Below are 16,196 nucleotides of genomic sequence, written 5' to 3'. Positions count from 1 at the left end.
AGTATATGGGAAATTATTTTTCTTAATTATTGAAGAGTAGCCTATATTTTCTCTTCAATGCCATGAAATAAACTTGTTTTAGAAGTTTGTATAGTTTATTTGTGAAAGATTTATTTCAATGTCGTTACTTCTCTTGTAGTTTATTTCTTTCCTTTTATCCTTTCCTCACTGGGCTACTTTTTCCCTGTTGGATGGAGCCTTTATAAGGTTTATAACATCCCATTTTTTAAACTAGGGCTGTAGCTTACATAATAATAATAATAATAATAATAATAATAATAATAATAATAAATACAGATACTAAAATTCTAAGCACTGCAGAACAAAAGCCTCAGAAATGTATGGTGTTGGCTAGTTTTCATCATCACGCTGGCCGCTGCGGATTGGTGATGGTGGGAGAGTTTCATCTGATCGCTCACAGCAAACCAACCTAGTACGGATGTCCATGACTAGTACATCTTTGCTGATTAAGAATATTCATCCAGTTATATTGATAAATGAGTTTGGTTGATTCATGAAAACCTAAGTAGAGATCAGTCCAGGTAATTACAGTAAGTTGATCATAAGTTTATTTCAAGAATATTTATCAATCTCTATTGATAAATGAGTTTAGTTGATTCTTGAAAACTGAAGTAGAGATAAGTTCAGGTAATTACAGTAAATCAATTATAAATCTATTTCATGAATATTAATGCAAATACATTTTTATTGATAAATGAGATAGGTAAGATAGGCTGACTCTTGAAAACCAAAATGAGAGAATAAGCAGACGATAAACTTAAAAGTATATCAGCGCCATCTATTATCAAATAATCACATTATATTCACATTCCGGTCTTTGGTTTATCATCTTTAAAGACTTGAAAGTACACAATTTTCCTTGTTATTGTTCGTGGAATTTGTTTGATTGTTGGAAAAAAGTGACTTACAGGTGGCTATGTCGGAATTAATCCTGAAATGTAAGTTACACGAAACGAATTTATGATTAATTAGTATTTTGTAAATAGGAGAGAACATTATTGCCGATGGAAAGGCAACTGACCTAATTTCATGCAATGATTCTGTCACATTTCAGTGGAAATTTTCTGCTTCCAATGGATTTTTATGTTATTTTATGTCATATGATAATTTTGCCAAATCAGAGATAGGTGTAATCAGTTTTATAAAGTCTGTCATAGACGTATATGCTATATTAAAGTCTTAGATACATCAAGGTGTTATTGTTATTAGTGGGGGCGAAGGTGGGTCCCCCCATTACACCTGTTGATTGATACTAACCTAAACCTTACCTAACTTAACCTATAAGCAATGTCCTTACCTACTTAGGAGCCTTTGTATATCAATGGCCAGTTCCTCACGCGTTCATTAAAAATGGACATCAACTAACCAAAATTTTCCCCCCCCAACCTAATCTACAAGATGTGTCCTTACCTACTTACCTAATGGGGGGGAGAGGGGGGCTAACGCCCCTTGCGACCCCCCTTACACTGCCGTATTCTAAGTTAGACGGAATCAAAGATACAGGTGGCCGCTATCATACATACAATCCCTACTAATCTAAATGGGGCTATCCCCCTGCGACCCTCTTTATACGGCCCTATTCTTAGTCGGCCGTCGTCGAGCGTGCGCCTGGCCGCTATCGTACGCACACCCCTAATTATGATTAACAGAGTAGGTTCTCTAAGGGGTTTAGGGTGCTAGAAAACTAAACCAATAAATCAACCTACTTAGGGTAGTCAAAGGGACCTACCCATGCTAGTATAGTATAGTACAATATTCATTTGTTTATCGGAAGTTATACATTAATGTAGTTCAATATTTGGGGGTTATGTATTATGACGGCCATGCCCAATAGCTCCCCTATTTTCAACCCTATCGTTAAGGTCAGGGCAGTTCAAGGATTGTCGCAGGGGGAATTATCTTCCCCATTAACCCCCGTCTACACGAGGGGCAAATGAATGATGGGCAGACACTGTTACCAATTTTGTTGTGTGGGGGATGATCACGAGTGTACAGTACATGACGTCATAGACGAGAAAACAGTGGGCAAACCATCAAAGTGCTAGTGCCCATTTTTGAGGCACTGGTTGAACACTTGGCCAGGGAGGACGCTGCCTAGCCCAATGCTGGCTGCGCTCTTCCCTGTGTCCTCTGCTCGGCATGTGGCCCAAGTCACGCGTTCACCTGCCTGTGCTTATAACTGCCTTGGTCTGTTTGATCTGGTAACCCTGTTTCAAAGCGAGAGAATTGCGAGCAAATCAGAGTGCCCACCCAGCATTTGCCCCTTGTGTGGAAGGGGCTTTAGGTAAGTAGGTAGGGACACAGCTTGTAGGTTAGATTAGATGGTGTTCTATGCGCATGTTCCTGCCTGTCGTTATACAAAGGCTCCCAAATATTTTCTGTTATTTTAATTGTCCGAAATACATATTTTTCAAGTTTAACGGACAGTTTATATTACTTGCTTACACGACAAGTACTTAATTACATATTTAAAGTTACCTGAAAATACTTGTGCAACAGCTATCACGTTTAGCGCAAAATGTACCGTTTGTCAGAAGAGTGGAGTGGGTGTATGTAGTTGGTTGGGACAGGTGTAAATTTTCTTATTGCTAGTCAAATCAATTTCTTTTATGAGGAAAATGTTGTTTATCTTTGTCTGAAATATGATGTTACTGTATGTAGCTAGTTTTACGCTGTAGGAAATATTATGACTTGGTGTTACCTTCACCAAGTAAGGTCTCCCCTCCATGGTAGGTAAGTAGGTGAAAATACAGCTCCTATGGTAGGTTAAACGGTGTTCTAGTGTTTGTTACACTTTTGTAATTTAGTTTTTCAATATCAAACTTACCCGATGATCATATAGCTGCATCCCTGCTGCCCGACAGAAAAAATCTACGGGCGGAATACGCCAGCGATCGCTATACAGGTGGGGGTGTACATCAACAGCGCCATCTGTCAAGTAGGTACTCATGTACTCGATGTCAACAAAGAACCAATTTTCCCTCTGTCGTGCCACAGGCAAGACCTACTAAATACGCCGTCCCTAACTGGATTTGTTTTCACAACGATTTGGTGAAGTACACTATTCCAGTTTTGAGCTTTCGCTATGCAGGGGTTTTATCTTCATTTCAAAACTTGAACTCGTTTTGGATAGATTTAATTATGGTGACGAAGAGAGTATGGACTCTCTTTCACTTTTAAATGGCCGACCCTTCCCTTAGACGGAAGTGTGTTTAGGTTTTTGGTAATTTTGCTTAACAAGTTATAGATCTATTTATTTTATATCTCTCCGCCTTTATAGGCCTCTTCGATTAACTTTCCATTTATTATAAACTTATAAAAATTAATTTTTATGTTTGTTTATATGCGACCTTTCCTAATAGTAGGCGGTCCTTACTTGGAACCGAAGTTAATTAACATTGAGCCCGTCATATCGTTTTTACCTTTTAAGAATTTAATACTTTTTTAATTCTAATGTTTTATGAAAGAATTTCTTTGATAGTCTCGTACTGTTTTCAAAGATGAACTAACGTTTAGTTTAGTCTCCGCAGTTGTTGACGTTCAGAACGTTCAACTTGCGCTCTATCGTTACGATAGAGAGAGAGTATTTCACGGTTTCACGTTGCAGTAAGAGTAAACCGATTCTAGCGTTTCGTTCATTCTTTCTTAGCTTAAATGGTTTAAATTCTAAATAAAGGAACTTTTTATTTTGGAAACCTTTCAGTTTTTTCCTTTAGCAAATAATATGTTTTAACGATATATAATTGGGCTCTTCTCTCAGGTTCTAAGTCAAGAGAGAAGAGAGAGAGAGATAGAGACGGAAGGAGAGAGAGGAGAATAAACGTTTCGTTCAAGCGGGTAACGTTGTTCTCGTTTTTTACTCTTCTCCCTAGTCGCTGTAGGGGAAGAAGGTAAAACGTTTCTAGAGTTTTATTCTTGTTCCCAGGCTTTATGCGGTGAGAGATTTTAAACGTAGTTTATTTGATCTAGTGTTTAGTCTCTTTTCCAGCCACTGAATTCTTTATCTTTAATTATGTTTTTCTGTTGCATTGTAAGCTGTCTTCGCAATTACTACCTTTTAATGAAGGATAGGATTGCGTGTTTCAGGTAGAAATCAGTTAAAGTTTCGATTTCAGTGAAATAAGTGCAAACAGAAAATCAAAAGTGATAAAGTGATATGCGCAAAGTGTTACAGTGTTGCGTTCGAGGGTTCGTCTGTTCGTGCCAGTTGTTCACCTAGTCCGGGACCTCTTACAAGCTCCCAAGCCCAGGGGAGAAGTAATGTCGAACGACTTATGGGTTCCACAGGCCTTGATCGACGAACAGACGTTTCCCTCCGTGGTTTCGGGTGTATCTACACACGTTGCCGACGTGATCGCCCCACCCACACAAAGACGAGAGAGCCCATTTATTCCTCGTCTGCGGAAGAGGTTTCTCGTAGAAACCATGGACCAGATCTTGCAGCTTTTTAAGTGCAAGTCGGTCCCTTCCGCGCAAGTCCAACGGCCTAGGTGTAGCCACTGGGTCAGTTCGGACTCGCTGCAGTCATCCGACGACTGCACACCTCCCAAGAGAGGCAAGGTGGTACCGCAACAGGCAGTAACTCCGTCTGTTGCCGCACCAGCTGTTTTAGACCCTCTGTCACAACGGACAGTAGCTCCGTTTGTTGCCGTCTTTTGTAGACCCTAGTGGTCTTTACTGCAGTCTATGCAGACTCAGTTAGCTGCGGTTATGCAGGAGTTTCGTGCGGAGAAGGTTTACACTGCTCTCGTTAGCCTACAACCTGCCACGGTTGTGCGCCCAGCTCACGCTGAGGCTGCCTGCTCCCACACTCCGGCTGCGGAGAGCTCCACCTCCGATGCGCGATCGACCCTGCCAGACGCATGTTAACGTTAGCCGACGTGCGGCTCCCTCCGTTAACATGCGTGAGCTACCGCATCAGCAGTGGGAAGGTGGAGTCAAGCTGCCGTGTTTTGACGCGATGCGTTAGTTTCCGCAACCCACGGCAGTCCCCACCACGCACCACCACTCCGCTTTGGTTGTTGCCTGCTCCCACACTCCGACTGCGGAGAAGGTTGACGATGCACCCGTTGGCCTACAGCTTGCCACGGTTGTGCGCCCAGTATGGCTGCCTGCTCCCACACTCTTGTTGTGAGAGCTCCTCCACCCATGCGCAGTCGACCCTGCCAGACGCATGCTGACTCACACAGGCACACGGAGCACTCCGTTGCCGTGCGTGAGCTACCACAAGCTGCCGTGTTTTGACACGGTGTGTCAGTCTCCGCAACCCACTGTGGTTACCGCCACTCGCCCGCAGCAGTCTAGTCAGTCAGGAGTTGAGGCTTCCCCACACAGCTTTGGTTGTTGCCAGCTCACAGACTGTCAAGCAGTTACATGACGTTGCCTTCTGGTCTGCTACTATGCACCAGTGCTGTATGTCCTCACGCACCTGTTGTGGTTGGCAGTTCAGTTTTTGACAGTTCACAGACTGTCAAGCAGTTACATAACGTTGCCTTCTGGTCTGCTGCTTATGCACCAGTGAAACCCTCACTGAGATAACCTAGCTTTTCTCGGACATGGTTCCTGTAGATGAGAAAGTGCTGTTCTCCCTCCTTCTGATATTCCCTTGAGGACTCTGTCATTTGGAGAGGAGCCTTAAGCTGCTTAGCCTCCTATGGACTTTAATTAAAGCATAACATGCTTCCAGGGATGGTAAATGGTTCCGCTTCAGTCGCTAATCCCGTCTGTTGCCACACCTGCTCCCATAGACCCTAATGGGCTTTGTTGCAAGACATGCAGTCCAAGCTTAGTCCTTGTTAGAGGATTTTTTACGGAGAAGAACCTTCTAGCCAACAACCTTCCTACCGGTTGGTTGTACGCCCTGTTGACGCTGAGGTATCCTACTCACGTCCGCCAGTTGAGATGGTTCCTCCACCGGTGCGACCCAGTGTGGGTTGCCAGTCGCACGTTGACGTTAAGCGACTCTCGGAGGTGGTTGTGGACGTTTAGTGTGTCACTAGGAAGACGTTCAACAACCAGCAGAGGTGACTTGTTGTGACGCAGTGCGGCAACCTCAGCAACCCGGTAGGGGGTTGTCTGCACAACCCAGACAGTCTAGACAGTTTCGGGTTGTCGCTGTACTTCCTCGCGTCCCCATGGTTGACAGTTCACAGACTGTGCAGCAGTACCATGATCTTGTGTCCGGCTCCGTCACGCATCCACCAGTGCGACCGGATTCAGCGAGTCAGACGTTGCCCACTCCGTTGCCGTTTCCTCATCAGTTTCGGATGAGGAACCCTCTGATGGGGACATGGCTGAACAAGACGATCAACCCCCAGCCCTGCTATCCATCCAGAAGATGCTGAAGAAGGAACACGGCCCTGTCAGGCTGTGGATGAGTCTGGTTAGGACACTGTCATCCGTGGTTCAATTGGTGTCACTTGGAAGACTACACCTCCGTCCTCTTCGGTATCATCTAGCTCTTCACTGGAAAAGGACAAGACGCTAGAAGCGGTCTCGATCCCGGTTTCTGGAAAGATAAGTCTGGTCTGACTTGATGAAAGGACTTTATCAACCTTTGAAAGGGTCTTCCCCTGACTGTTCAGACTCCCAACCACGTTCTCTTCTCAGACGCATCGGACGTAGGCTGGGGTGCGACCTTAGGCGGTAGGGAATGCTCGGGATTATGGAACTCGAGTCAAAGGACAATGCATTTCAACTGCAAGAAGCTTCTGGCAGTACGTCTGACCTGGAAAAGCTTCAGGTCTCTCCTTCAAGGCAAAGTGGTGGAGGTGAACACGGTCAACTCCCTGCTTTGATGTACATCTCCTAGCAAGGAGGGACCTACTCTCTGACATGGTACGAGTTCGCAAGTGACCTCCTCTCCTGTTCAACAGGTCTAGACTTTTCACTAGTAACGAGTTTCATCCAAGGCAACTTGAATGTCTTAGCAGATTGTCTCAGTAGGAAGGGACAATAATTCCAACATATTGGACCCTCCACAAGGATGTAGGCTATGCAAGAGACTTTGGGTCACCTGGGGCCAGCCAACCATAGATCTCTTCGCAACCTCGATGTCCAAGAGGCTCTCAATACTTTGCTCACCTATCCCGGACCCAGCAGTAGTTCTTATAGATGCCTTTCTACTAGATTGGTCTCATCTAGATCTATATGCATTCCCTCCGTTCTAGATTGTCAACAAGGTACTGCAGAAGTTCGCCTCTCACGAAGGGACAAAGTTGACGCTAGTTGCTTCCCTCTGGCCCGCGAGAGAATAACTTACCGAGGCACTTCGATGGCTAGTAGACGTTCCCAGAACACTTCCCCTAAGGGTGGACCTGCTACGTCTGCCACGCGTAAGAAGGTACTCCAAGGCCTCCACGCTCTTCGTCTGACTGCCTTCAGAATATCGAAAGACTCTCGAGAACTAGATTTTTTCGAAGGAGGCAACCAGAGCGATTGCTAGAGCAAGGAGAACATCCACCCTTAGAGTCTACCAATCGAAGTGGGAAATCTTCCGAAACTGGTGCAAGTCAGTATCCGTATCCTCGACCAGTACCTCTGTAACTCAAATAGCTGACTTCCTCTTATATCTGAGGAAAGAGCGATCTCTTTCAGCTCCCACTATCAAGGGTTACAGAAGCATGTTGGCATCAGTCTTCCGTCACAGAGGCTTAGATCTTTCCAACAATAAAGATCTACAGGACCTCCTTAAGTCTTTTGAGACCACGAAGGAGCGTCGTTTGGTTACACCTGGTTGGAATTTAGACGTGGTTCTAAGATTCCTTATGTCAGACAGGTTCGAACCACTTCAATCAGCCTCCCTGAAAGATCTCACCTTTAAGACTCTTTTCCTGATATGCTTAACCACAGCTAAAAGAGTCAGTGAGATTCATGCCTTCAGCAAGAACATCGGATTCTCATCCGAAACGGCTACATGTTCTACATCTTGGTTTTCTAGCCAAACACGAGCTGCCTTCTCGGCCTTGACCAATATCGTTTGATATTCCAAACTTATCGTATGGTTGGAAATGAACTAGAAAGAGTATTATATCCTGTAAGAGCTCTTAAGTTCTATTTTAAAACCTTTACGAGGCCCGTCTGAAGCTTTATGGTGTTCAGTTAAGAATCCATCTTTGCCTATGTCAGAGAATTCTTTATCATATTTTATCAGACTGTTAATACGAGAAGCTCATTCCCTTCTGAATGAGGAAGACCAAGCTTTGCTGAAGGTAAGGACACACGAAGTTAGAGCTGTCACAACTAACGTGGCCTTTAAACAAAATAGATCTCTGCAAAATATATTCGACGCAACCTATTGGAAAAGCAAATCAGTGTTCGCGTCTTTTATCTTAAGAATGTCCAGTCTCTTTACGAGAACTGCTACACTCTGGGACCATTCGTAGCAACGAGTGCAGTAGTGGTGGGGGCTCCACCACTACAATTCCCTAATTCCAGAACCTTTTTAATCTTTCTCTTGAAATATTTTTGGGTTGTCCGGAAGGCTAAGAAGCCTTTCGCATCCTACTTGATTTGGCGGGTGGTCAAAATCATTTCTTGAGAAGCGCCTAGATTAGAGGTTTTGATGAGGACCTTTAGTATGGGTTGCAACCCTTCATACTTCAGCTCCTAGGAGTCGCTCAGCATCCTATGAGGATCGCGAGGCTCAGTAAGGAAGACGTACTTAAAAAGGCAGAGTAATTGTTCAAGTCGTCTTCCTGACCAGGTTCTTATTTATTTTATGCTTGTTATTTTGAATAACTGCTAAAATGAAATACGGAATACTTAGCTCATAATGTCAACTTGTAATGCTGGTCTCTACCCACCCCCCTGGGTGTGAATCAGCTATATGATCATCGGGTAAGTTTGATATTGGAAAATGTTATTTTCCTTAGTAAAATAAATTTTTGAATATACTTACCCGATGATCATAAATTAAAGGACCCACCCTTCCTCCCCAATAGAGAACCAGTGGGACAGAGGAGAAAATTGGTTCTTTGTTGACATCGAGTACTTGAGTACCTACTTGACAGATGGCGCTGTTGATGTACACCCCCACCTGTATAGCGATCGCTGGCGTATTCCGCCCGTAGATTTTTTCTGTCGGGCAGCAGGGATGCAGCTATATGATCATCGGGTAAGTATATTCAAAAATTTATTTTACTAAGGAAAATAACATTTTTAGCTGTAAAAAACAATTTTGGATTACAAACGGTACAATCTTTATTTCTCAATAAAAATTGTGGTACATTACAATATTGCATTTAAAACCTAAAAATTTGTAAAACTTTATTTCCAATCAATATTAAACATCAAACCTGCGACATGTATAAATCTATCATTGTCTGTTTCGAAAAGTTGTTCGAACATATCACAAGATTTATCATATACGCCATCATCGTAAGGATTCCAGTCCGGTTCCAGTGAGTCAACTTTGGCTTCGTCGTCGCATTCGTACAATAAATCGTCTTCACTGCCATCCATGGCATTTGAGATCGCGTATTTTTAAAATTATTTTATGACACTTTCCACCTTTACATTATTGTATGCTTTTATAACAAACTCGCAGAGAACATCAAAGAACATAAAAGAAGAAGAAGAAGAAAGAGGAGGAATGGGAATTTCGTACGTGACTCCGTGAACAGCTGATGAGCGTAGACAAAACAAAGCGGCTAGCCTGGCTAGGTGACATGTGTTTTAGGAAAACAATAAAGGATTTGTTTTGTTAACTCATTTATTTTTCAATATTAAACTTACCCGATAATCATGTAGCTGTCAACTCCGTTGCCCGACAGAATTCTATGGAGGGATACGCCAGCTATCACAATACTAGAAGGGGGTGTATTTACCAGCGCCACCTGTGGCCAGGTACTCAAGTACTTCTTGTTGACACCTCCTCAATTATTCCTCTGTCGTGCTTCCGGCAAGACATTCTGGGATACGCTTATGTTCTTGGAGTATTTTCACGACTTTGGTGAAGTATTTCTCTTTGATTTCGGCTGTCGCTTTACTGGAAACTTCTATATTAGCTTAGTTAGCTTTTGGAATTAATTTGATTAATTTTGGTGACGAGAGAGTATGAACTCTCGTTCACCTTTCAATGGCCGACCCTTCCCTTAGACGGAAGTGTTGGTGTCTAAGAGAGTATAGACTCTCTTTCTTAAATTTGCTTAACAAAAGTTATAGATTTATTTTATATCTCTCCGCCTCTTATAGGCCTCCTCGATTAACTTCCTTTTATTATAAACTCATTAAAATTAATTTTTATATTTGTTTATATTCGACCTTCCTAATAGTAGACGGTCTTTTACCGAAGTTAATTAACTTTGAGCCCGTCATTTCGGTTTTACCTGTTAACATATTATGCTATTTTAATGTTTTTGAAAGAATTTCTTTGATAGTCTCGTACTGTTTTCAAAGTTGAACTAACGTTTTGTTTTGTCTCTGCAGTTGTTGACGTTCAGAGCGTTCAACTTGCACTCTATCGTTACGATAGAGAAAGAATGTTCACGGTTTCACGTTGCAGTAAGAGTAACCGTGTCTAGCGTTTTGTTCATTCTTTCTTAACTTAATGGTTTTGATCCTAATAAAGGAACTTTTCAGTTTTTTTCCTTTAACAATAATATGTTTTAACGATATACTGTATATGATTGGGCTCTTCTCTCAGGTTCTAAGTCAAGAGAGAGAGAGAGAGAGAGAGATAGAGACGGAGGGAGAAATAGGATAAACGTTTCATTCAAGCCTGCCAGGCGTACGAGTAACGTCGTTATCGTTTTTTGCTCTTCTCCCTAGTCTCTTTAGGGGAAGAAACTAAACGTTTCTAGAGTAATCTAGTGTTTAGTCTCTTTCCAACCACTGAATTATCTTTCATTAGATTTTTCTGTTACATTGTAATTCTGTTGTCGCAATTACTAACTTTGAGAAAGGATAGAATTGCGTATTTCAGGTACAAACCACTTAAAGTTTCGAGTTCAGTGAAATAAGTGCAAACAGAAATCAAAGTGATAAGTGATTAGTGCGTGAGGGTACTTTTGTGCGCGCCAGTCGTCCTCCCAGTCCGGGACCTCTTGCAAGCTCCCAAGCCCAGGGGAGAAGCAATGTCGAAGGGCATAAGGGTTCAGCAGGCCTTGATCGGCGCACAGAAGTATTCTCGGTGGTTGTGGGCGTGTCTTACCGAGACCGTCACTCCCACCCGCAGACGATTGAGCCCTTATTTTGCTCGTCTGCAGAAGAGATTAGGGGAGAAAATAAAGGCAGAGTAACGCTGGTCTCAGGTCTCAAGACTTCTTAAACGTTAAGTCCAGACCTATGCCAGACGTACGAAGTTAAAGTTCACAACCCGAATGCAGTCATTGGGTTAGCTCTGACTCTCCTCAGTCATCAGTTGATTACACTCCGACTAAGAGGAGTAAGGTTCTGCCACAACAGATCTCTGCTGTTAAGGCTTTACCTCAGCAGAACTTAGTGTCTGCCGACCCCAAGTTAACTCTACTGCAGTCCATACAGTCACAACTTTCGGTCTTGATGCGTGAGTGACGGGCTGAGAGTGTTGCACCGCCTGCACTCCCTCCACCTGTTCTCGCTGCACCTGTGCTCGCCCAGCCTGCACCTGCTCCGCCTGTGCTCGCCCAGCCTGCACCTGCTCCGCCTGGTCGCAGCACCATCTGCCAGGCGTACGATGTTGTGAACTCTACTACAGTCCATGCAAGCACAGCTTTCGGACTTGATGAGTGAGTGTCGGGCTGAGAGTGTTGCTCCTCCGCCTCCGCCTACACTCCCTCCTCCTACACTCGCTCCGCCTGTTCACAGTACCATCTGCCAGGCGTATGATGTTGTGGACTCTACTACAGTCCATGCAAGCACAGCTTTCGGACTTGATGCGTGAGTGTCGGGCTGAGAGTGTTGCACCTCCTGCACTCCCTCCACCTGTTCTCGCTGCACCTGTGCTCGCCCAGCCTGCACCTGCTCCGCCTGTGCTCGCCCAGCCTGCACCTGCTCCGCCTGGTCGCAGCACCATCTGCCAGGCGTACGATGTTGAACCACTTTCGGAGTTTGCTGTTCACAGTGTTGTTCAGCCTCAGCCTTCTTTAAGGCAACCCTTGCTTTGGGATCAGGAGAGTTACACTCTTCCTCCTCCTCCCCTTGCTGCTCCACCAGTGGTGCAACTCTCGGTTGGGGTACAACAACCTCTCCCCTCCGTGAGTCTGTCTGCTCAACCAGCGCTGCACCGAGTTCAACCCTCATCTAGGCAAGCTCATCTACACCATGCACTTGCGCCTCAGGAGCCTCAGCTTGCTAGAACTTTACCTTGTTCTGCGCAGCCTCAACCTTCTCATGCTCCACTCATCTCTCAGGAACAGGAACGGACTTCTCCGCCTCCGTCCTCCGCTCAGCTGGTGCAATCCTTGGGTGCAACTCTTGCTAGGAGTCAACCTCCTTCACCCTTGCACCTGCCTTCTGCTCCGTCTGTTGTTCAGCCTATGCAGTCTGAACCTCAGGTTTTCCATCAAGTTGAGGAAACCTCTGTTGTTGTTCCAGCTCGTTCTGACTCTGCTGTTCAGCATACCATGGTTTAAACCCCATGCAAGCATGCATAAAGCACTCTAGCACTGGTCATGGAATTTCTGAGAAATGTTAAACGCCATGCACACGCTCTGCTTTCCTTTCAGCAGGCTCTGCTTACAGCAGGCTCTGCTTACTACATGCTCAGCATTCAGCATGCTCTGCATTCAGCATGCTCTGCATACAACATGCTCTGCATTCAGCATGCTCTGCTTTCAGCATGCTCTGCATTCAACATGCTCTACATACAGCATGCTCTGCATACAGCATACTCTGCATACATCATGCTCTGCATACCTTACCGCATGCTTCTCAGCACATCTTGGGTTGTTGCCAACTCACTAGACTGTCAAGCAGTTTCATAACGTTGCCTTCTAGTCTGCTGCTTTGCACCAGTGAACTCTCACTCAGAGAACTTAGCTTTTCTAGGATAAGGTCCCTGTAGATGAGAAAGTTCTTTTCTCCCTCCTTCTGATATTCCCTTGAGGACTCTGTCATTTGGAGGGAGCCTTTAGCTGCATAACCTCTTATGGACTTTTATTTAAGCATAACATGCTTACAGGGAAGGTAATGGTTACACTTCAGCCGCTAATCCCGTCTGTTACCACACCTGCTCCCATAGACCTTGAGCTGTGTTGCATGACATGCAGTCCAAGCTTAGTCCTTGTTAGAGGATTTTTTGTTTACGGAGTCAATGTGTCACGGGGAAGACGTTCAACAACCAACAGAAGGGACTTGTTGTGACGCAGTGCGGCAACCTCAGCAACCCGTTAAGGAGTTGTCTGTACGACCCAGACAGTCTAGACAGATTCGGGTTGTCACTGTACTTCCTCGCTTGCCCATGATTGACAGTTTACAGACTGTGCAGCAGTACAGTGAACCCTCGTTTATCGCGGTAGATAGGTTCCAGACGCGGCCGCGATAGGTGAAAATCCGCGAAGTAGTAACACCATATTTACCTATTTATTTAACATGTATATTCAGACTTTTAAAACCTTCCCTTGTATGTAGTACTGTTAACAAACTACCCTTTAATGTACAGAACACTTAATGCATGTAATACAGTACCCTAAACTAAAACAGGCACAAATATTAAAGGCGACTTTATATCATGCGTTTCCTAAACACGCCAAAAAGCACGATAAAAAATGGCAACCAATGTTTTGTTTACGTTTATTTCTGATCCTAATGAAGAAACAAACGCATTTACACATCTGTTTATAGGTTAGTTTTTGCATCAATTATATTGATTATTCAGTACAGTATGTTGATTTGGTTATTACTAATGTATTACTTAATTTTTCTTAGGACTTCCAAATGAAATTTTTTTCTTTATGACGCCGCCTGAAACGACGGCGTCATAAAGTACGCTCAGTAAACAAACTAAGGAATTTAACCCGCATGATGAAAGTGATAAATAATGATATTACAGTAAAAGCTTTTATAAAATATGTTATTACAAATATTATTTACCGTATCTATATAAAATCATACATACGTAGCAAAGCAGGAAAACAATCTGAGAGAGAGAGAGAGAGAGAGAGAGAGAGAGAGAGAGAGAGAGAGAGAGAGTTGTTTTACATACGTAAATGTAAATTTTAAACAAAACAAAAATAGCCCCATTTCATATAAAATAGATTACAAATATTTTACTTTATCATATTACAGTAGTCTGTATAATACTGTAAAGTTCAGTACAGTATGTTGTTGTTAAAGTCGTGGCGATGAAATTCTCACGAAACAAAAACACGCCGTTTGATTACAACAGCTGATTCATTCTCTCTCTCTCTCTCTCTCTCTCTCTCTCTCTCTCTCTCTCTCTCTCTCTCTCTCTCTCTCTCTCTCTCTCTCTCTCTCTCTCTCTCTCTCTCTTCGTGTTATACAATACTTACATTTAGATGAAGAAACTAAAATTAGTTTTCTTAGTGTCAATTAAATACGAAATGAAATAATTAGGCCGAGTCTACATCCATTTCAATCATAGCCAAAAATAGGGCATCCGATTTCATCAGCAAACCACTATTTTTTGGGAAATATTTTATTCTAGAAAATTGCCACTCTTTAAATAGTTAATTGCACATTAAGAAAGCGTGTACTTTTGTTTTTAAATTTCGGGTGTGTTTTAAAAATCGAATATTGTTGACTTTTTTTTTTTTTTTACTTTTGGCTGTGATTAGATCAGCTGTCATCTAGCTGCCGCTCTTGAGTGTGTATGAATACACTAACAAAGTATCATTTATACCATTTCTTAACTTATTCAAACCGTCTACAGTATACAGTTGATATTACATAAGCACCAATGTGTTATAACCTATCAAATTTTTTTGTTTATTACATTTAAACCCCCCTCTATCTCTCTCTCTCTCTCTCTCTCTCTCTCTCTCTCTCTCTCTCTCTCTCTCTCTCTCTCTGTGGGCTACTTTTCACTACCTCCCATTCCTTACCTCTCTCTATCTCTCTAACAAATGATATCTTTGTTGCTCCTCAAAGTTTCATTTATATTGAAAATCAATCATGATTCAATTTTCCTTACTTTCTCCAATCTCGCACCATCGGTCACATCGCGGTATTTTCGATATTTCCGGAAAATCCGCAATATATGTATAGACATGGGTTATGAAAAAAATCCGCGAAGTGGTGAATCCGCGATGGTCGAACCGCGAAGTAGCGAGGGTTCACTGTATCATGATCTTGTGTCCGGCTCCGTCAGACGACTGGCTTTTAAGAGCTCCCTCAAGTCGTCGCTGTCTGGAGATTTTCAAATGGACCTGGATCTGACCAAGGAACTGGGCCTCCTGGTCAATTTTGAGGAGTCTCAGCTCGTTCCATCCCAGACCATTGTCTCCTTGGGTATGGATCTTCAGAGTCGAGCTTTTCGGACTTGTCCGTCGGCCCCAAGGATCTTCCAAGCCCTAGAATGCATCCAGAGCATGCTGAGAAGGAACCGATGCTTAGTCAGGCAGTGGATGAGTCTAACAGGGACACTTTCATCGCTGGCCCTGTTCATCGAGTTAGGGAGACTCCACCTCCGCCCCCTTCAGTATCATCTAGCTGCTCACTGGATAAAGGACATGACGCTAGAGACGGGCTCAGTTCCTGTTTCCGAAGAGATGAGGTCTACTCTAACGTGGTGGAAGAACAGCATTCTTCTCAAGGAAGGTCTACCTTTGGCTGTTCAGACCTCCGACCACCGTCTCTTCTCGGACGCATCGGACACGGACTGGGGTGCGACACTGGACGGACAGGAATGCTCGGGAACATGGAATCAGGAGCAAAGGACACTTCACATCTATTGCAAGGAGTTGTTGGCAGTTCATTTGGCCTTGATAAACTTCAAGTCCCTCCAGCTTAACAAGGTGGTGGAGGTGAACTCCGACTACACCACAGCCTTGGCTTACATCTCCAAGCAGGGAGGGACTCATTCGAGGAAGTTGTTCGAGATCGCAAGGGACCTCCTCATTTGGTCAAAAGATCGAATGCTCACGCTGGTAACGAGGCTCATTCAGGGCGATATGAATGTCATGGCAGATCGCCTCAGCCGGAAGGGTCAGGTCTTCCCCACAGAGTGGACCCTTCACAAGAATGTTTGCAGCAGACTTTGGGCCCTCTGGGGTCAGCCAACCATAGATCTATTC

General features: G+C 43.7%; 1 protein-coding gene across 3 annotated transcripts in view; it reads left to right on the top strand.

Moving 5' to 3' along the window:
- Positions 1-832: 832 nt before the first annotated feature.
- LOC137635289 (uveal autoantigen with coiled-coil domains and ankyrin repeats-like) overlaps positions 833-16,196 on the top strand; it is a 38,120-nt gene continuing 22,756 nt past the window's right edge. The window contains exon 1 of one of the 3 annotated variants that reach the window (XM_068367753.1): positions 833-959. The gene's annotated coding sequence lies outside the window, so the exon portion shown is untranslated. The remainder of the gene's footprint in view (positions 960-16,196) is intronic. The other 2 variants (XM_068367755.1, XM_068367754.1) reach the window with 2 other exon arrangements.

This window comes from Palaemon carinicauda, unplaced genomic scaffold (assembly GCF_036898095.1).
Source record: "Palaemon carinicauda isolate YSFRI2023 unplaced genomic scaffold, ASM3689809v2 scaffold111, whole genome shotgun sequence".
NCBI classification, from domain to species: domain Eukaryota; kingdom Metazoa; phylum Arthropoda; class Malacostraca; order Decapoda; family Palaemonidae; genus Palaemon; species Palaemon carinicauda.
This window is presented reverse-complemented; position numbering and strand designations above follow the sequence as displayed.